The sequence below is a fragment of the Hermetia illucens genome, chromosome 3, assembly GCF_905115235.1.
Source record: "Hermetia illucens chromosome 3, iHerIll2.2.curated.20191125, whole genome shotgun sequence".
NCBI classification, from domain to species: Eukaryota; Metazoa; Arthropoda; class Insecta; order Diptera; family Stratiomyidae; genus Hermetia; species Hermetia illucens.
In genome coordinates, this window is record NC_051851.1 from 70,748,943 (window position 1) to 70,764,814 (window position 15,872).

At 39.1% G+C, this 15,872-nt stretch overlaps 1 protein-coding gene across 9 annotated transcripts in view; it reads right to left on the reverse strand.

Annotated features, from left to right (window-relative positions):
* The window catches only part of LOC119651935 (trypsin-1), a 47,628-nt gene extending 35,926 nt beyond the window's left edge, over window positions 1-11,702 (reverse strand). For 5 of the 9 annotated variants that reach the window (XM_038055782.1, XM_038055779.1, XM_038055776.1 and 2 more), the window contains exon 1: window positions 11,547-11,701. The gene's annotated coding sequence lies outside the window, so the exon portion shown is untranslated. Of the gene's footprint in view, window positions 1-11,314; window positions 11,417-11,546 lie in introns of those variants that run through there. The other 4 variants (XM_038055781.1, XM_038055784.1, XM_038055783.1 and 1 more) reach the window with 4 other exon arrangements.
* Between the last annotated feature and the right edge of the window lie 4,170 nt (window positions 11,703-15,872).

Genomic DNA, 15,872 nt, shown 5'->3' on the forward strand with positions numbered 1-15,872 from the left:
GAATATGGCTATCACTTGTCTCCATCTTTTTATTGAGGTTTTGTGTAAAACAAAACAAAGCCTCTCCATATATGCAAAGGGGGGATTCAAAAAATGTTTTCACCGGATATAGTCGTGTAGGGTATCAAATGAAAGGTCTCGATTAGTACGGAGCTGATATTAGTTTAGTCGTGAATTGCAAAGTGCGCGAGTGAGGAGTCAAAATGTACGCACTTAAGGTGAGACAGGACTCATTTTTGGAAACTACGCACCCTAAAAATCCGAAAAAAATCAGGGCGGTGCGCTTAGATGAAATCTAGGCCTAAAAATATGTCCCTTTCCGATATTTGCTCAAATAAATTTATTAATAGTATATTAACAAGTTTTAGAAATTTACTGAAAAACCCCCTTAAATTCATCCTAGGACTATCAACTTCCGCACCAGCATCGAGGACCGCATTTCGCATACACATGCCAAATTTCAAATTTGCCAATTAGCGCCAAAGTCATAGCAGTTCAAACTTAAGAATTTCGCGCGAATGTGCTGCTTCCAAAGCCATGCAAATATGATACTGACATCATAATTAACGAGAATAATTGACATTTTCGTGAAATATTAGAATCACATTCACGAAGAATCTACTTCCTAATTTCATCCTAGAAGTACTGAATTTTGCATCGGCGTACAGGACGTGCATACACATTCCAAGTTTCATTAAAATCCAACTATTAGTGTCAAAGTTATAGCAGTTCAAATTTATCCATTATCCATTATCCATAAGTAACGAGAATAATTGACATTCGAATGACATATCAAAATTCCATTCATGAAGAATCTACTTCTCCGCAGCCCTTTTATATCTCTTGTAGGTTAAATTCTTGGCATTTTCTAATAATATTAAACTCAGAGTGTGAAGCGTATGAGGTTGACTACTGTCAATACAGGGTTTTTCAACAAATGATTTATTTAAATGGTTTTCTAAAAATGTAATTTCTGGCTATGTGACAGGGAGCTGTCATGCACTTTTATTTAAATTTATTTAAATCGCTCAGTTCTTGGCAGGTTACTGCCATTGACAGAACTGAGCGATTTAAATATCTCGAGTCAATGCTATGAGCCAATGGAGAACTGTGTTATGCTCCCCACATAGAGAAACACAAAACCTTTTATACCCGAAGCGTCAAGCTTCCGATTTGCCGACTTGTTCATCTTGAAGGCTGCCAATGGTAGCATAGTGAACATAAAACTGCACACGGTCATGAGGGAATTTGGTACCCCGACCAGATTTGTAAGACTGACTAGGCTGACCCTGACCCTTTTTGCGAGGACTGATAAAAGCAGCATGATCACCCGAGATTCAAAACATCACCACCAACAACGGCCTATGGCATCCTCTTTAACCTGACCCTGGAAAAAGCCATTTGTGATTCTAATGTTAATGCAAAAGGTACCCTTTTCTTCCAATCCAGCCAGCTACTGGCCTATGCTGATGGTATTGACACTATACTTTGAAACTGTTCATAATTTCTTTAATCTAAGATCGAAAATCACAACCGATAGCAGCTCTGACTGCGAAGAATTTTTGACTACATACATGAGGATGGACGATTCCGTAACATATATAACGACAGTTATGAGCGAAATCGAGATAAAATGTGGGTCAGTAGGTTGCGTTGGAGGGTCCACATGGGTGAGGATAATCCAGTCCAGAAATTCTATAAGATCAATATCTGCGGGTAAGCCCAGGAAGCCAAACAGCTTTTAGCAATATCGAATTGCTGGATTTCGGCGCAAACCCAAGGTGTATGGAGTTCCATATTAAGGCATTCGCAGACCGGATATCGGCTATTGCGGCGTTGATCATGATTATGAATATTTTTTGGCAATATTTCATTCTCATAATTTCATTTTAAACCGTATGTTTACCTGTGTGTGTCTCGAGTGACCACAAACCTTCATCCATGCAACGTATGGCAAAATAATGTTGGATTCAAGAAGGAGGCAATAATCAAATTTTTATTATTTCAGTGGTATTCCGAGGTTTGCAGGTTTTTGTTGCTTTAGGACCTTAAGAGAAAGTGAACGGATCAGTCAAATAAGAGGTGCCAATAAACTTAAAATTGGAGGAGATAGAAATACTTCTAGGATCGAAAGATCGATAGAAAAGAGCAGGAGAAATGCGTTGGAAGGAGCGGAGAAGTTATAAACGATTCTCCGAATTGAAAGAGTCAAGTAAAGTTTTGAAATGAAAGTGATAATTGCAGAGGATGAGAAAAAGAACCTGGCTGCCAAAAAGCTGCAACAGATGTGAAAATATGAAAATATAGTATTACGAAAAACAAAGTGAGGAAGAGAAAAGTCGTAGATAGACTATGAGCAAGTAGGGTCGATAGTAGACTCCCCGCTTTATTATCACTAATGGCGGAAATCACTTCGTCCCTTCGTCGAGTTCAAAAATCTTTCGATAGCGTGAGTAGGAAGTCTATCTGACCTGCTCTAGGAGGGACATTTCGGCTAATATTTATTATCAGAGCGGCATATGATGTCCCAAAATGTCAGGAGGAGAAGTTTCAGAGGAATTTGAGGTCCGAAATGGTGTACGCGAAGGCAACATCTTACCACCAATATTATTTCTTTTTCTTATCGGTCTCGGATTTCATGCTGACTTGTCTGGACGACGTGGAGGAAGGAGTTCAATGCAATATGACATCTTTACTCAAACAACTCGACGATGTTGATGACATCTGTTCACTCTCTCGTCGGGTCACAGGCCTTGGCCAAATGGCTCCGGACTTGGAAAGAGGGGCAAGCGGAGTTTGACCGAAGATCAACGCCAACAACACCAAGGTTCTCAGTTTGACTGATCATCGCACCCTCACTATTGCATCAATGAATGGAGCATCGAAGGCATTAATTAATTTTTATAGCTAGGAAGCGCAGTTTCTGTCGACGGTGGCACCGAACTGGATGTCGCTCTATGCATTAACAGCGCTACAACCTTTTTTCCCGCCTTGTCCAAAATCAAGAAACTCAGTAATGTCAACACAAAGATCATGCAGTGGAATCCAGTCTCAGCAGGTGGCCGATGAGTGGGTCGCTCCAGGGCACTTCGTGTAGAACGGTAAGGAAGGAGTGCGGCCCCTTTGGGAGATGTAGTGGTGGTCTAGCGCTAGATCCCACTAGGGGATTAATGGCAACCATATATTGTGGCCGCGTAGCTGAGTAGTTAGAGCACAAAGCTATCGTACGGAAGGTCGCGGTTCCAATCTCACTGGTGGCAGTGGGATTTGTATCGTGATTTGACGTCGGATACTAGTAGACTTAGCTGTGAATGAGTACCTGAATTAAATCGGAGTAATAATCTCGGGCGAGCGCAATGCTGACCACATTGCCTCCTACAGTATACCATAGTGTACCGTTACGGCCTTGAATGAAGTGTTCTAACACACTTCAAGGCCCTGATCCAATACGGATTGTTGCGCCAATGATTATTACAATTATTATATATGGTAGATATGTATGACATTAGATATCGATACTTAATTAGAGCAGAAAAGTGACTTTTTGAGGTTTTGGATGAAACAAAATCTTTCTGTTTGGCCGTCTGCCTGTTATATCCGGTTTATTCGGAAACGCTAAGAGTATTGTCACGAAATTTGGTAAGAACACGTGAATTTCTTTACATATAGTAAGTGGCGCCAGTGTTTGTTGAGTGCTCCCCATACATGGGAAAAGGGGAATTATCGTATTTTCAGAATATAGGCATGTAGGGTATTAAATGGAAGCGTTTGATGAGTCCTTTTAGACACTGATCTCAATTTTGATATTGGGTGAAACCCAGGGGAGTGAGGACTTAAAATCTATGCCCCTAAAAGTGTAACATGTTTCTTTCTCACAACTTTTCTTACCGATATGTATGGCATCACCATCATATAAAGTGGATTCTTATGAATGGCGGAGTTGGATATGTAATTTGATATTTTGAATTTTTAACTATGTAGCTATGCAATAGCGTGCACAGGAAAGACAAGAAGAACACAAAGCCTTTATATCTGCGTCCGGATTGCAGTATTCCGACTTGTTTATCGTTTCGTTTGGATTTCTCGTTATTTTGTAGAGTATTCTGGAGCGGATACTAAGATAAGGCGGACATTGCGCGGTGTTTATTTAGCGCGCATATATGAGCAACTTTCTATATAAACTGGCGCCAACTTTCTTTCCTACTTTCTACTACCTATTCGATTTTGTTTTTGGTTCTGCTGTTCAAGCCTTATGGTAATCGCAGTTTACAAATAGTATGCAGATTCTCCTTGTTGCTGCATAGTAGGAGAAATAATGATTTACAATTCCTATTGGTGGCACAGTACTGAGTAATTTGACTCCAAGTGTGGTTGAGTCGTTCGTGGATTTATTATATTATATTTCGTCTGGGCTGCAGCGACTATAAATACTATTCAAATCAAATGTCTGGGAGTGTAAGGCTAATTGCAAGGCTCTAAATTTAAGACTCGAATTAATTAACTTGCCTCTTTCCTCTTCTTTGCTACAAATGGTATTATCCCAGCAGGGAGTAGAAATTTGAGATTTTACCACAGTAGAAGACAGGAAAAGCAACAATAAGCCTTCCTAATAATGTATCCAGTCGCCTTTATAGTTGGAAAGGGCCACTACGCCTACTTCGCTTAACCGGTCCTAATTTCCGTAACTTCTGAAGCCCATGACCGGCAAAACTTTTAATAAAGGAAAAGTAGGTAAAAATAGAATAGAATAGAGGGCAAAAACACTCTTGATGTAAAAGTTGAATGGTAAGTGCTGGTAAATGCTGCATCAATGAGATATTTGAAAATTGTTGGGATAAAGACTTAGCATTTACTAATGCAACCAATTCCTTTCTTATTCTCCGAAATTGAAAACGATTAACAAAAGCAGTAAGCCTTTTTCATGAATTGAAGAATATTTGAGGAAGAAAATTGACAATACGGCTCCTGAATTTTAGATATTGATATTTAGTTAGATATTAAAGACAATTGGAGATGTACGATAAAGCTCCACAGTCCAGTCAGAGAGAAAGTAGATATCTTTCGCGAAATAGAGTCAAAAACTATTTACTGTTGCCGCTCGTACGAGTCGATAAAACCGTCTATTCCTCTTTAGTACGCTCCTTGTGTAAATTGGAGCTCTGTATTCTGGTAGAGTACTCAGTGTGGATGCTCATGCCAGTCAAGTGAATAGAAAGCAACCCTTATTACTAAAACGAGTTGACTCCTCTCCATTACAATACTTGACTGAAATAGCATAGAAGGAGTTCAATTACACGATCCGAATTATTAGTATAGTGCCACTGAAGCCGCTAATAATGTGCAAAACCCATTTTGTAATAGTTGACTTTGTAGTTAGTTAAAATAAGTAAGGCTTTTCAATTTGTCGAACTATATCGCTTTTGCAACCTTCAAGAAAACTTAACATGAAATTTAAGTGACTTATGTGGTATGTGTATAAATTATAGCCAGGAAAATTAGGTTGTTTTGTCCTGAATTTGTATAAAGTAGCAAACACCACATTTTAGCCACTCCTTCCATGGCAGGCAAATATGCAAAAGATAATAACATACCAATGTTGACTTCATTTGAGGATATATTCTGGTGGGAGACAAGGCAAGATATTATTGCGGGCATCATCAGGAATTTTTTCCGGATAGTTAAGTTTCTGAGAATAAGTTCCGTTTTAAGACTTCGCTTTTTTAACCTTCACCTTCCTAATTCGCAAACGGTAAAAAAAAATTCAGGCCCTTTGTTGCGTGTTCACGAAACCCTTTTTAAACACAAAATAAAATGTTACCATTCACTGAATGTAATTTTCTCATCAAATATCGTGTCAATAAGTGCAACCATTTCTGCATAAATTGCGTGTGACATTGGGCAGAGGGATGGCTAGATATACAGATAAGCATATGGAAAATTTTACACGATATCCCAGAAAATTTGGTTATTTGTAATAAAATTATTTAGCGAAATATTATAAGTTGTGGTTTAATTTTTGGCAACATTGCGATTTTTAGTACAACAAATAAAATCGCGGAAGCCCATAAACATTCATTCATTCTATGTTTCCAAGACCGAAAGCAAGTAGTAGCAATTGTGAATAAAGCTGTTCATTTTTTACTCCTGCATAAAATCTAGACTGCAAAACACGTTCCAATCTGATAACTACTTAAATAAAGTCAATAACAGTACAATACTAAAATCCTTAAATTGGCCGAAAACCTCCTTTAAGTTATTCTTTAGGTTTCGGACGAAAGAGCGTGGAAAATAGTGTAGTACATAATACTGGAAACTTTCGAAACAATACTATTATTACTACCAAAGTTATAGTAAATCAAAGTTTTCATTTTCGTATGAATTTACTCTTTCCTAAGCCAGAAAAGTGTGGCGCTGGTTCGTTCTATTATTCTATTAATCTGGAATTAATTTCTTTGGCAAAATAAGAAGAAATAAGTCTTACAACCTTGATGGTTATTTTCTGGTAAATCTTTCGATCCCCTGAGGAGGAAAACCAACGGAAGCGAAACTTATCTTAAAGCTAGACTCCAATTTCGTCAAAAAGGCTCCTTTGTCTTTGTCGTGAGAATTGCATTACCGAAAGCTCTTGAGATTCTCTTTCATAAACGACTTCGGAGTTGCAACTTCGATATCAACGACTACAATGCTACGTAAGAAGCGACAGATATTAAGACAAGGAAAATCGACAAAGGAGGAAGGATCAAAAAGCTGAAACCTTCTCAAGATAGATAAATGCTTTAAACATAATAACACAAATCAACCAGAAACCACTAACTTATTTATACATATGTATAAGACTTACGAATTCCCTAAGTTGGGCACACTTTGGTATAATTAATCTAATTTTCATTATGAAAGCTAGTAAGCGACCAAAGATTTTGAAGATTAAGCTGATCGACAACATAAACAGAACTAGCCGGGACTCGCGGAGCAGTATCCTCTATGGAGTAATCGCCGAAAAAATAGATACAATTTGAAGTATAAAAATCGCTACCTCCCTCCCTAAACTCAAAGTAGAAAAATGTAATGCAAGGCTGACACTGAATGTATACCTTGTAAGAGGAAAAAGGGCGTCGACTGTCGCCAAGTAGCAGGCAACGGCAGTTTGCCAGTATTTAAGGAGAGCTTTGGATGCAATGAAGAAACGAAGTTGACAAGTTGCGAAACAGTGCAAGTCTTGCTCTCACAGACCATATATGAGAAGGGAATCGAAATGACCATAATCAGCGAGCCTGATAACAGTGGTGCCTGAGCTACAGATGTTACTGACAAGGCGGCAATATGGGCGTGTGGAAATCAAGCCATCCAAAAAGTGATGAAGTTTCCAGAATTTGGATTCATCAGGCAACAATTTCTAGCATTTAAATATATATTTACTATGCTCTCCCAAGCACGACGCTCGCAGAATTGGAGAAAATATAAGGTATGCTGGTCTCGGCTGCAAGGAGTCGGAACCCAAAATCATACCGGGTGATTTCAACGCGTGGGCTGTAAATTGTAGAAGCCGAACTACTAACACAGGGTCCGTATTCTGCTCGAGGCTTGCGCAGTGCTAAACTAGGTGCTTGGGACAGGGTCGGGCTCAATAGTCGGTTGGACATATGTGAGTACCAAATTGGCAAGAAGAATGGGCTGGTTTGTCAGTTAGTATACCAGACAATTTTCCTATATAGACCATGCGGCAAAGGATGTATTCATAGAAAGGCTATTAGAAGGGCCGCAATCCTGATGGAATAGCTGCATGCTTGCATGGATGCATAGTGAGAGCATGCGACGTTGCCATGCCGAGACAGCTTTCAGTATGGTAACAACACCATTAATGCTATAGAAGTTTGCTTGGAGATGGTTCAGCTCGACCATCTATAAAAAAAAAATAAAATAAAAAAGACAGACAGTGACCCGATTTTAATAAGGTTTTGTTTTACACAAAACTTTATTAGGAATATCCGCCGAGAATCCCCACACAACATCGGGCACGTTTGCGTGCTCGTCTTAGCACAAGGAAATCTAGAAAAGTCGTGAGGGCTTTAGATATATTACCTATATTATACCGTGTTATAAGAACATCAACCAGTCTTTCGCGACTCCAAATTTGCTTGTTGTATGACCATCACATCAAATTCATCTGACAGCCTGATCGATCACCTTAAATATGGCATTATGTCTGTCCGTGTATAGCATCGGCAGCATTACATTACATTCAGAAACAAGATAGCCTATCAGTTCTGACGTTAAATCAGACATTCTGCACTCGTCCCTTTCCATCCAATATTTAATTATAAACATTCTACACAGACAGGCACAACGCCTTTTTACTAACATATGTTTGCCCGCTGTTTCTGCTTCCCTTAAGCGCTTGACTAACCATGTAGTAACCAACCTCCTTGTTTGTTTGATGTAAGTTTCACTCAGGATAAGGAACCTTATGAATGTCCTTAATCCCTGCTGGGTCTTTTGGGTCTATAAGTAGCTAAATATAGAATCATATTTTTCCTGATCGTATTTCACCATCTACTTGAATAGCCCTCCCTAATACTTTTGAATTGAACGAAGTTAGGGAAATCGGATATTTCAACACATTTTGCTATGCTACTTCGCACCAATGTAGGAAAAAATATTATACTCCTTTTTCGCCCATTTTTCGCCCTTAATCCCAAAGTAAAATGATGCTACTCATTGCAGGTAAAAGAACTCACAGACCACATATTATCGCCTAATTCCATGAAAATAGGTTCCAAATACATTGGGCAGGCAAACAAACAGACAGACAAATAGACGAACACACGGACAATTGCGAGTAATGGTAAACGCTCGCAATTTCGGAAGGTGATGTCTGCATTGCGCTCAGGATTTACTTGAGCAGACATGTACGAATCTTAGATGAAAATCATTGGTGAGCCGTACCGAAACCGTCTCTCTGTATGGATTACAAATTCGACTGGTACAGTGGCGATTTGAACATGCGCTCGACAAGCCATACAATATACTGCGATTCAGGCAGCCGGTGGCTTTGTATGGGCGAAAAATAAATCATGTATCTGTAGACAACTTCTACCCCCCACCAAGTTTGCCAATGACTGAATTCGAGGCAATGTTTGAAAATTTTCTTTTTGACCCAAGGGAACGAAGTACCAAGGTTATTATCGGTGACTTCAATGCTTGGGCATTCTAGTGGGGTAGCAGAGAAGCAAATGCAAGGGGGCGCAGTTTATTAGAAGATTTTGCGCAGTTGAATGTAGTTCTGGCCAACGAAGATGACGTAAACTCCTTTCGGAAAGAGGGGCTGGCTCGGTTGTAGACCTGACCTTTGCTATTCTATGGGGGTAGCAAATGGATAGTACCCGCCGCAATTACAAAAAGGCTTGTCAGTTTCATCAATTAACTTTTGCATCATGTGTTCGGTGTACCTGGGCCTTCGACAACATTCAAAGGAGAACTTCGTTGCCATACAGATATCCGTGCACGTGTTGATAAAAAAGCAAAACTTGATAGTAAATTAAGTAAGCACATTTTTATAGTAAATAGGATTTGCGTAAGGATCCCACGTAAGTCATTGATATCAAAACATTGTCAACGAAGTCATATACTTAAATCAAAGGAACAAATGCAACCAACATTTTCCCTTTAATAATGAAAAGCTAAAATACGTCATTTCCGTCTTCAACTAAAAAAACAAGACGGGAAAACGGAAGCTCGGCACTTCAAATATGAAAGGTTTTGTTTGGGTGCAGAACTATCCCATTTGTACGTAGCCCGTTATGTATATGCATTTAGCATCTCAGACTACTCACTTTATTGTGATGGTGATATTTAATAATAATCGTTGACGTAACAATCAAATTGGATCATGGCCTTCAAGTGTGTTAGAGCACTTCATTCAAGACCGAAACGGTACACTTCAGTACACTGTAGGAGTCAATGTGGTCAGCATTGCGCCCGCCCGAGATTATTACCCTGATTTAACTCAGGTACTCCATTCACAGCTGAGCCGACTGGTATCCGACACCAAATCACGATACAAATCCCACTGCCACTAGTGAGATATCAACCGCGACCTTCTGCACGACAACCTTGTGCTCTAACCACTCAGCTATTCGGAGATAGATATTTAGTTGCAGTAAATTTACATGGTAACGTCTACTTTGAGCTACTGTTAGTAATAGTTAGTAATAGTATGATTTTGATAAAACTTGGGGATAATATCCATATCATTCATACCATATTCTATACCACCATAAATTTTTATAACTTTAGAATAAACTTAAGGGGGCTTTTTACTCAATTTCCCCAAAAATATGGTAATGTACTGTTATTAACTTAATTTGAGCAGATATCGATATGAAGAGTATTTTGAGGCTTGGATACCATATAGGGGCAGCGTCATGATTTTCTTCAGGTATTTCGGATGAGAATGGGTCCGTTAAATCATCACTTTCCATCCATCCCACTGCCCGACTTTCAGTATCAAAACTAAGACCGGGATCAAAAAGTACTAACCCAGCCCTTTTATTTGATATCCAACGTGACTATATTCGGTGAAACAAATGTATATGTATGGGGACTCCTCCCCTCCCCTTAATCTGAACGAAAAAGGATATCACTCACTGCATGTCTGGGCGTTCTAAGTTTCCACTTTCTCACAAAAATTCGTGTCAATCGGTTTAGCCGGTTCTGAGAAAAGTACGTGTTACAGACAGACAGACAGACATACATTGAACCGATTTTAATTAAGTTTTGTTTGGCAGACCAAACCTTAAAAATTAGACAACAAGGGAATTCGAATTTGTTTCCTTTATTCAACTACTGTGAAATCGCTGTGGTGCAATGGTATAAGCGAAACCTTATACCGCCACTTTAACCTAACTTGATCAGGGATAGTAAAAGTCCAGATGAAACATGGGAACGAAAGGAATTAGAGATAATTAAATGGAAAGTTCTTTATAGAATTATTGCTTTGAGGATATTTTCTTTTGAGGAGTTGTCGGCTTGTTCCGGATTGATTTTTTCTCACAAGCAATGAAAACATGAAATTACATACTTTTTTGGGGATTTGAGGGACAGCACCTAATTTCCTAAAGAGAAATCAAAATTTTTCAGATAATATTATGTAGCCTGGTTACCCAAACACCATGATTGTCCTACAACTAGATGACCAATCTCTTCGAAGCTTGCACACTGCAGAATAAGTAAGTATTCATTTTTTGCCTTATGAGTCGCCTAATCAATTTCAGAATAAAGAAACCGAATTCCTAAACAAATTCAAAAAATTCAATACTTGCTAGATAAAGCATGACTAGAGAATACTAGAAATCTGCGCTGAATGGGCTTCTGATTATAATCACATAACATCATAAATCACATTAGAAAATTTCCTAAATTTTCGCACAAACATTTCAAAAAGCCATTAATGAAATTTGCTTCACAAAATGCACACAAATAGCGAACGCACGGAAAGAATTTTAACGAGGTTTTGAAGATTTCATCAAACATAATTATTCTCACTACACCTTGTTGGGATTTTGAAGCTGAAATAATGGACCCACAATTTTCACTTTCGCGGATAAACGCAGCGCACGAAAAGCTTTGTGTAGGGTCCAAAACGGTTCTCAAGTTCAGATTTTAAAGTTGCTTGAAGATAGTTTTTTACCCGCTTTACGACGTCTATTTGGATACTAAACTAACTGACTAGCGCCATCAACATTTGTTTACAATTTCTTAGCGCCCAGATGCCTCCCAGCTCCACATGGTGGTAACAGTCACTTGGGGGATGTAGTGAACTGTTAACATCAAAGAAGTCAGAGCCCCGTATGGGATCATGGAACGCGGCAAAGCCAAGGTGGCTCCATCGTCATTGTCTTGAGATCTGGTCCCGCGCATTTCAACTTTGCGTTAGAATTTCGAGGTAGCGATTGAAGTAACCACGCTGCTTATCACTTTCCCCTTCGATGGAACATAACGGCTCTTGTAGTATTGTAACCACATTAGTGAATTTATGCATGCAGGTTATTGCACCATGTGCGTATGATATCCAGCAAAAAGATAGCACGAATGAACTTAGATAAGTTTGTTGTTTAATGGGGAAAAGATAGATACACTTAGGCTTGCGTACACAAGGTTAATGATTCCCCAAGTTCCAAGGCCTATACCGGACTAAGCCATTAACAATTGTGGAAAATTTAGGGAAATCAAAGTGAAATATCTACGAAGTTTTTTTTGTGACATCACACACTTCTTCATACCGTTTGAAGTTTGAGAAATTTGATGTTTTTGGTTAAATTCGACATTTTGAGTATACCTACATATATCTTCAATGTAACCTGCATTCTACACTTTTGCGACCTGGACCGTATGGATTCGCACTAGTAGATAATCAGCTGCTGCACTAATGCACTTCTACATACATTGCATTCTGCCAATCTGATCGGGACCGAGATCCAAGTATCTAAAAGAGAGTTAGCCAACTGCGAATTATTACCTATGACGATATGAGCGTTACAATCATCCAATAGGATGAAATTAAAAGTGTAATGCACTAGATAGGTAGTTGGATTGCGGTTGATGCACGGTAGTATCTGATGGTGGTCTTGCAGATTTTATTGTAGGCGATTTACACCCCACGTAGCGTTAATCATCATCTCTTGGGAAAGTTTAATTGTACCTAGATCAGATAGATACACTACTCGCATTCCATAACAAGTCGAATCCGATCGCTGTGGATGATTGCAATATTAAATTATTATATTGCGTGGTTTGTGCTTTTCCTATGAATATAATATCGCGAAAATGCAATCGAATTTCATTGCAAATAGCAGGCTAAAATCCATTTTAAGATATTCTGTCTTTTTATGAATGGAAACCTACATACATATGCGTATATTTCATTTCTATTACCATTGCAAGCATAGCTAGCATACATTATCATGAATGTATGTTTGAATCAACACATTTGTTTATACATGTAACAGCACCTTTGTACACGTGGGAAAAGCCCCGAGAGATTGGTAATGACCGCGGTTTTAAAAGGCACTTATGTATGTGTATGTATATTGGGATAGCCTCACCACAAGAAGCAAGCCAAATTTTGGAAAATACAGTGATTAAATACGGGCAAATGTTCCAGTTCATGTTTTTGATAAATTGCAAGATTTGAAAATATTTTATCATCGTTAAACTATTTATTGCAAGTCGAAAATATGTTTTTTTTGGTAGAAACTAAACCTTCAACCCCATCCTCGGAGGAGGTGAGGAGTTCATGGACATGCAGAGCGAAACTCCTCCCTCTTTAATTCCGATGAAAACTAGTAGCGGTCACTTACCCTTAAGAAACTATCCTAGTATAAAAGTTCAAGATTCAGATACTTTTTCCTCGAATTTTTAAATAAGAAGTACTGAACCAATTGTATTTAAAACTTATATTATCCAAATAACATTTTCATAAAAAAATGTGTAAAATTATTCTATTTATGCGCCATGTAATAAGACGATGAGACAAAATTATAGCACAGCAGTGGTGTATTTTTGACTGACAGAATGTCTGAGCATGGAAATTTGAAATGATTATTGAAATATAAGTTATTTCCTGTACCATCAACCAAGATTTTTGAAGAACATAAAAGTTCGGCGAAATGGCGAAGTTTTGTAGAAAAAAATTGAAATTTGCAATAAAAAATTTTTTTTCTGATCTGTCAAGTTGGCATTTTTTATTCAATTCAAAAACCCTTAGTAGGCAGAATAAAGAAATGTGTCTAAAAGATGCTGACAAAATTTCGAGCTGCGATTTGTGGCCAATTAGCCCATCTCTTCTGCAGAAAGAGCTTCTTTTGAAACCTCGTTCCTTCGCCTGCTTATGCGATTGCCACTCTTATAATTCGTAATATTGATTGTCATTCTGTTATTTTTACTGGTTATAGTGTACCTATTAACTGTAGTATGTCAAGTAAGCCTATAAGTGTCAGGAATTTTTATATATTCCCTACTTGATAAGTAGTATTAAGTATTCTCCCAGGTGCTTTGATCTATTTCGCATAAGTGCTGGACACTGTCATATCCTCCCAATAAGCACCCTGGACTGCTCCATACCTCCTCAGCTGTTCCTCTTAATTTTTAGTGTCAGTGTTTAGTATGTTTAGTTTCCGATTCCACGGCAGACTTCTGGCCTGAGTAGAGGCGACCTTGCGCTTTTTCTGGCTAGTTCGTCGTTGTCTCATTGCTTTTGGGGATACCACATAGAAATAATACTAATCTTAAAAATTTAGGCAGCACCCCGCCTGACTAATATTTCCGGTCACTCTAAACACCATCCTTCTTGGCTGTATCTTTATGTGCTGATGGAGATGGGTTAATTCCAGAAGAACCTCTAGGAATGACGTTGGGGATGTCACCATTACCCCACTGATACACCCGACAGTCTTTGGAGTTTGTGAATTCTTTAATCAGATAGATCACCATCTGACTAGCAAGAAAATATCGCAGTTCCAATATGGAAAAAGAAAGGTAGTCCAGTAGAATGTTCAAATTAACACCCGATCCGGTTACTTTTCCATACGATAAGGATTTTTGAACGCATTCTTGACAACCGTATTCGTGCAATCGTCCAAATGACCGTAAATCAAGCCGGATCTGTCAAGAATTGCGGAACTAGTGACATAATACACGCTGCGCGGTTACTCATGAAGAAACATCGTGAAAAGCATTGCCCTCTTTACATTGCATTTCTGGATCTGGAGAAAGCGTTTGACCGTGTCCCACACGAACTTATCTGGTATGTTCTACGACAACACTTAGTGCCAGAAGAGTTCGTGCGCTGGGTTCAATCGCTCTGCTGCGATCCGAAAAGTAAAGTTCGAAGTGCCGCGGGTGTATCAAAACCGCTTCTCTGTTGGTGTTCATCAAGGAAGCGCCTTCTCGCCACTGTTCTTGTTACAGACACTGTCACACGGGATATTCAACGTCCAGCGTCCATTGGACTGCTTTATACAGATGATGTTTTCTTAGCGTCCAGGAGCAAAACTGATTTTGAGCAACTTGTCCAAAAATGGAATGATTACCTCATGCAACACGGTCTCAGATTGAATCTAAAGAAAAGTGAATTTTTAAATACAGATCCCCATGAAACAGGTACAATCATTGTCAGCGGCAGAACTGAGCGATTTAATGTTTCGGGTAAATACTATCAGCCAATGGAGAACTGCGTTATGGAATTGCTTCACACATTAACGCAACCTGGATAAAATGGCGTTCCATATTTGGTATTCTTTGTGATCGACGACCTGTCACTCTCTATGATTCTGACTGTTGGGCGACTATAAAAGACAATGAACAGCGTCTCGCGGTAATGAAGACGCAGATGTTGCGTTGCATTAGTGGCGTGACACGTTTTGATTACATTCGAAATGAGGAAACCGCGATCGATATGGGATTGCACCGATCGTGGAAAAATTGCGAGAGCGGCATATTCGATGGTATGGTCACGTAATTCGCGTTGACGGGAATTCACTTGCCGGGATTGGTCTGAACATCGAAGTAGGCGGTAAGCGACGGAAAGGCCGGCCAAAACAACGGTGGCTTGATACGCTGGATGGGGATTTGAAAACCTTGTGATTACATCCAGATTAGGCTTTTGATACAACCAAATGTCGAAACCGACCCCGCTTGTGAACGGGACAAAGGCTGAAGAGAAAGAAGATGTTTATTGTGCGCAATTAAGTTCTTTCTGCCCAGATTACCACCCCATAGGTTATCATAGACGTTGCTATTGCAATATATATCCAGAGTAGCATCTTCGTTTTCCAACCCTATTTTTTTCTGCTGTGAACCTGCAAGTCATCAGAGCC